Source organism: Orycteropus afer, unplaced genomic scaffold (genome assembly GCF_000298275.1).
Source record: "Orycteropus afer afer isolate SDZICR_OR568_19922 unplaced genomic scaffold, OryAfe1.0 scaffold00002, whole genome shotgun sequence".
Classification (NCBI taxonomy): domain Eukaryota; kingdom Metazoa; phylum Chordata; class Mammalia; order Tubulidentata; family Orycteropodidae; genus Orycteropus; species Orycteropus afer.
Window position 1 is genome coordinate 726390 of NW_006921589.1, and position 6723 is coordinate 733112.

Consider the following 6723-nt stretch of genomic DNA (forward strand, 5'->3'; position numbering starts at 1 on the left):
GAGGTGTCGCTATGAGTCGGGGCCAACTCGACGGCACATAACAACAACAACAACAACAAACCAAAACCCAAACCTAACCCACTGCCATCATCTATGCCAACTCATAGTGACCCTACAGGGCAGAGTAGAACAGCTCCATGTGGCTTCCAAGGCTGCCAATCTTTACAGAAGCAGACTGCCTCATCTTTCTGCCACGGAGCGGCTGGTGGATTCAAACCGTCGATCTTTTGGTGAGCAGCCCAGTGCTTTAACCACAGCACCACCAGAGTTCCTCTACTCTTCTTAAAACAGGATGTAAGACTGACAATTGTTTACAGAATCTATTTTCAGACACTCATTTCTGGAAGTCTTCCATCACTCCCAGGCTCCTAAAGAACAGGGGCACAGGGCTTCAGGCTGCTGTGCAGCTGAGCAGAAGGATGTCCGGTTCACTGGGCCGAACGCCCTCTCAGCCCGAGCTTAGGAAATACTGAGCAGCCTCTGCATTTTACTGCAAAGATGGGTCCAACCCAGAGCTCCCTAAGCACCTACCCTCAAATTCCAACAGCCTGCCACCACCCGCCCACACACCTACCCCCTCCCACATCTACAAGCCCATGCACGCATACATGCATGCACACACCCCTATACATACACACACCCACACCTCCATACACATACCTACACACATGAACCTACACACACCTGCAAACACACCTCCACGCACGCACATGAGCATATACACGTGCACACACCTACATGCATACCTACACACACGCTCCTGTACCCATACCCCTACACACACATGCACACCTACACAGACCTATACACACATCTACACATGCACATCTACACATACCTATATACACACCTACACACACAAGTCTGTGTACAGCTCAAACTAGCCTTGTCTGGACTGTACACCCATGCTCAGTTGTCAGGCCCCTACCCCTCTGTAATGCCTCTCAGATCCATCCTAGCTTTGCCATTCCTACCACCACACGCTGCTTCTAGCACTCACTGGTCCCTGGCTGAGGTACCTGGAAAAGCACTACAGGGCACAGAACATGTCTTGAATGAATAAAAGAATGAATGAAAAAAAAAAAAAAATCACCTAGCTGATCTCCCCACCACCCAGCTCGCTCTCACGCCAAAGCACCCCACTCTGCTATCAGCTGTCTTCCTAAAACAAAAGCAATTCAGGCCATTTCTATCCTACAAAACCCAGCAACTCTCCTAAACTTACAGAATACTTAAGGTGGCATCCAAGGCCTTCCAACACATGGCCTTTCTCCATCCTCATTGAGTCTGACTCATAGCAACCCTATGTGCAACAGAACGAAACACTGCCTGGTCCTATGCCAGCCTCACAATCCTTGCTATACCTGAGTCCATCATTATAGCCACTGTGCCAATCCATCTTGTTGAGGGTCTTCCCCTTTTTCGTTAACTCTCCACTTAACCAAGCATGATATCCTTCTCCAGGGAGTGGTCCCTTCTGACAACACGACCAAAGTAGGTCTGATGAACTCTGGCCATTCTCGCTTCCAAGGAGCATGCCGGCTGCACTTCCAGGACAGATCTGTTAGTTCTTCTGGGAGTCCATGGGACTTTCAGTATTCTTTGCCAACACCACAACTCAAAAGCATCAACTCTTCTTTGGTCTTCCTTATTCACTGTCCAGCTTTCATATGCATATGTTGTTGTTGCTGTTATTTGCCGTCGAGTAGGACCCGGCTCAGAGCGACCCCTCCTTGGGTTTCCGAGGTGGTATCACTACAGAAGTAGATTGCCCAACCTTCCTTCCAAGGAGTGGCTGGTGGGTTTAAACCACCAGCCTTCTGGTTAGCAGTCAAGTGCCTTAGGTACTATGCTACATGAGGCGACTGAAAATACCGTGGCTTGGGTTAACCTCACCTTAGTCTTCAAAGAGACATCTTTGCTCTTCAGCACTTTAAATAGGTCTTTTGCAGCAGATTTTCCAAGTGCACTATGTCATCTGATGTCTTGACTATTGCTTCTATTGGTGTTGATTGTGGAACCAAGTAATATGAAATCTTTGACAACTTCAATCTTTTCTACATTTATCATTAAGCTGCTTATTGGTCCAGTTGTGAGGATTCTTGTTTTATGTTGAGGTGTAATCCATACTGAAGACTGTAGTGTTTGATCTTCATCAGTAAATGCCTCAAGTCATCTTCACTTTCAGCAAGCAAAGTTGTGTCACCTGCTTTGCAGGTTGTTAATGAATGTCTTCCTCCAATCCTCATGCCAGACTTGTGTTTACTTGTGCTTTATTGACTATGCAAAGGCATTCAACTGTATAGTTTGTAACAAATTATGGATAATATTGCAAGAATAGGAGTTCCAGAACACTTAATTGTGCTCATAAGGAACCTATACATATAGCAAGAGGCTATCATTTGAACAGAACAAGGGGATACTGCACGGTTTAAAATCAGAAAGGTTGTGTGTCGGGGCTGTATCCTTTCACCATAATTATTCAGTTTGTACAATGAGTAAATTATCCCCGAAATTAGACTCTATGAAGGAGAACGAAGCATCAGGACTGGACGAAGACTCATTAACAACCTACGATATGCAGATGGCATGACCTTGCTTGCTGAAAGTGAAGACGACTTGAAGCACTTACTGATGAGGATCAAAGACTACAACCTTCAGTGTGGATTACGTCTCAACATGAGGAAAACAAAAATCCTCACAACTGGACCAATAAGCAACATCAAGATAAACAGAGAAAAGATTGAAGTTGTCAAGGATTTCATTTTACTTGGATCCATAATCAAGGCCCATGGAGGCAGCAGTCATGAAATCAAACAACGTTTTGCATTGGGCAAATCTGCTGCAAAAGACTTCTCTAAAGTGTTTAAAATCAAAGACATCAGTTTGAGGACTAAGGTGTTCCTGACCTAAGGCATGGCACTTTCAAATGTCTCAAGTACATGGGAAAGGCAGCAGTGAATAAGGGAAACTGAAGGAAAATTGGTTAGGAATTGAATTACGGTGTTGGCAAAGAATAGTGAAAATGCCATGGACTGCCAGAAGAACAAACAAATCTGTCTTGGAAGTACAGCCAGGACGCTCCTTGGAAACATGGATGGCGCAACCTCGTCTCACGTACTTTGGACATGTTATCAGGAGGGACCAGTCCCTGGAGAAAAATACCATGCTTAGTAAAGGGTCAGCGAAAAAGAGGAAGACCCTCAAGATGGATTGGCACAGTGGCTATAACAACAGACTCAAACAAAATGATCGTGAGCGTGGTACAGGACCAAGCAGTGTCTATTCTGTTCTGTTGTAGGTGGGTTGCTAAGCGTCAGAACTGACCTGACAGCACATAACAGCAACAACCACCACCCAGCCAAGCCCCTACATGCATCTGCACATAGTGAAAGTCACAATTCTCTCTCTCTCTCTCTCACACACACACACACACACACACACACTTATTTCCTGAGGAGAGCTATTATTTCCATCAAATATACCTACCTCACAGTATATGTAACCTAATTATAAAAATATGAGATCAGACGGTTGGTTTCCCATTTTCTGGGAAGAATACCACAAACTATGTTTTTCTTTAGTTTCTCCAGAGAAAACTACTTATTTTGTTTTTAGACTAAATAAAACCTTCCAAGTAGCTTTATGAATGGCAAAGGAGGCAGTAGTTTAAGGGGTATAAAGAAAAGGCCGGGGTTGATTTTCTTTTAATGGTAATTTTCATTTAACTGAGAATATTAAAATAACATCAATTAGCTCGAAACTTTTTAAACCCACTTTCAGGTGAAGTACGTAGATATGAAATAATATGGGAGAAGATTTCAATTTAAAACCCCAATCTATCAAATAATTAATCTTGAATCTCATTTACAATTTAAAGGACAATAAAATGAATTTATCTCACTAAATTGGTTTCCAGAAGGCTGAGTTATAATCTAATCAGCCTAATACAACTGCAAATAACAAGGGCAAGAAGGCTAGCAGACCAGATACCATGTCACATCATCTGCAATATTTAGCATTTTCCACAAAAGTTGTATTGCAACAATTTAGCTGTTCTTATTACTTCACTGAAAGTCCATAAAGTCATTTTATAAAATAAATATGATTATAATCTTATTTTTCAGTCAAAACTGAAAATCTCTTAACATTACACAAAAAAGGATTCTACCAACAGAGGAAATATGTTTCATTTGAAGAGGTATGTTGTTGTTGTTGTTGTTATGTGCCGTCGAGTCGGCCCCGACTCATAGCGACCCCTCCTTGGGTTTCCGAGGCAGTATCACTACGGAAGTAGGATTGCCCAACCTTCCTTCCGAGGAGTGGCTGGTGGGTTTGAACCGCCAGCCTTCTGGTTAGCAGTCAAGTGCTTTAGCCACTATGCTACCAGAGCTCCTACAGGTTTAAAAAAAAAAAAGGTATACAGGTAGTCCCCAACTTACGACAGGGTTCCATTCTGACAACTCCATCATAAATTGGTTCTGACAGTAAGCTGAATTACCTTTTTTTTTTTTAAACTTTTCATCATTATTGCCTTTTAATATCAGTGATCTTTTTAAATGTGATCATTTTCTGTCTCTGAAGATTGGAAACATAGCATATAACTTACCAAACCAAAAACTAACTCACTGCCATCGAGTCGATTCCAACTCACAGTGACTCTCGTTGGGTTTCCAAGGCTGTAAATCTTTACAGCAGTAGACTGCCTCATCTTTCTTCCACAGAGCATCTGGTGGGTTTGAACCACTGACCTTCTGGTTAGCAGCCAAATGCCTTAACCACTATGCCACTAAAAACCAAACCAAACTCACTGCTATCAAGTTGACTCCGACTCATAGAGACCCCCTTTGGATTTCTGAGGCTGTAAATCTTTAAGGAAGTAGATTGCCCAGTCTTCCTTCTGCAGAGTGGCTGGTGGTGGGTTTGAACCTCCAAACTTCTGGTTAGCAGTCAAATGCCTTAGGCACTACACCACCAGAGCTCCTACTATACCACTAAACCAAAATTCAAACTCACTGCCTTAGAGTCGATCCCGACTCATAGCAACCAACCCTTCCTTGGGTTTCCAAGGCAGTCTCACTGCAGAAGTAGATGTCCCCATGTTCCTTCTGAGGAATGGCTGGTGGGTTTAAACCTCCAGCCTTCTGGTGAGCAGTCAAATGCCTCAGGCACTACACCACCACAGCTCCTACCACACCACTCAAAACTCACTGCCGTTGAGTTGGATCTGACTCATGGCGACCCCTCCTTGGGTTTCTGAGGCAATATCACTATGGAAGCAGATTGCCCAACCTTCCTTCCAAAGAGTGGCTTGTGGGTTTGAACTGCCAGCCTTCTGGTTAGCAGTCAAATACCTTAGACACTATGTCACCATTAGAGCTCCTTATATAAACTTATAGATCTATTTTAATACACACATACATACGTATTACTAAGATGTACTAAAAAAAAAAAAAGACAGTCATAAGAGCAGTGTGTCATAACTTGTTATGTCATAAGTCAGAGAATTCTTGTATTCACTTTCTTCATGCCACCGATAAGCACTTGACAAATTCCTTCCCCCTCTCAGAGATTTACAGTCACGGAAACCCTATGGGGCAGCTCTACCCTAGCTAAGTGGTAATGCAAAACATTCTGCTGTCATGCACCCCTGTTACAAATCAAAACCTAGAGCTATGACTGAAAGCTGTGAGAAGTGGTAAAGGCCCTTCTGGGTTAAAAGGGAAACTCTTTCCCGAGTTGAAGAGGCTGCTCCCAGGCACAGCGCCGGAAGCGGAGAAGGTATTACTCTAAGACATCATCTCCTGGTGCACGTAGAGCAAATGGCCTCATGAAGAACATGGCTTGATGGAGGTGCAGCATTGAACCGGTGAGAGGACAGGGTCAGACGCAGGGAGAGCCAGCTAGCTGTGGCCTACTGCACTCGCCCTAACTCCCTCCAGCAAAAGCAGTAGGGGCTGAGCTGATCGGACAGCTGAGACTTGAAGATTTCATCAATCAACCCAGATCAGCATGATAGCAATAAGACGTGGCAAAAGTAACACAACAAGGAGAGATCTTGGTAGAATTGCTTCTTCCCAAGCTAAATTGGGGAGGAAGGCAAGGCCCCAGCCCCCCCAGAGCCAGGAAAGGGAGGGAGCGGGCAGGGACCACCAAGTGGCAGGTTCCAGGTAGGAATTAGGTAAGGGGAGGGCACAGAGGTTTACATCAGCTAAGGGAGACAAACTTGTCTGTCAATTTGTCATCCTGTGGGGCTTGCACGTTGCTATGAGGCTTGAGGCTGTGCCACCAGTGTTTCAGACACCAGCAGGGTTGCACATGGTGCACAGTTTCAACACAGCTTACAGACCAAGACAGACTAGGAAGGAGGAGGCCATCCACTTCTCAAAAACTGGTCAGGGAAAACCTTAAGAATAGCAGAGAAACACTGTCTGATACATTACTGGGCAACTTTATGAATAGCTTGGAAACACTGTCCAACACAGTGAAGGAAGATGAGCCTCCTGAGTCAGACGGAGGACACTCAAAATAGAACTGGGAAAGGGCTGCCTCATCAGAGTAGAACCAACCTTAATGATACGGATAAAGTAAGTCTTTCAGGACCTCCATGTGCTGACGTGGTTCGACTCAAGTTGAGGAGAAATAGCTGCAAACATCCATTAATAATAGGAACATGGAATGTATGAAGTATGAATCTAGGAAAATTTCAAATTTTCCTAGATT

General features: G+C 44.1%; 1 protein-coding gene across 1 annotated transcript in view; it reads right to left on the bottom strand.

The window, feature by feature from the left end:
• The window catches only part of RHBDD1 (rhomboid domain containing 1), a 140961-nt gene that overhangs the window by 88927 nt on the left and 45311 nt on the right, over nt 1-6723 (bottom strand). The window lies entirely within an intron of this gene.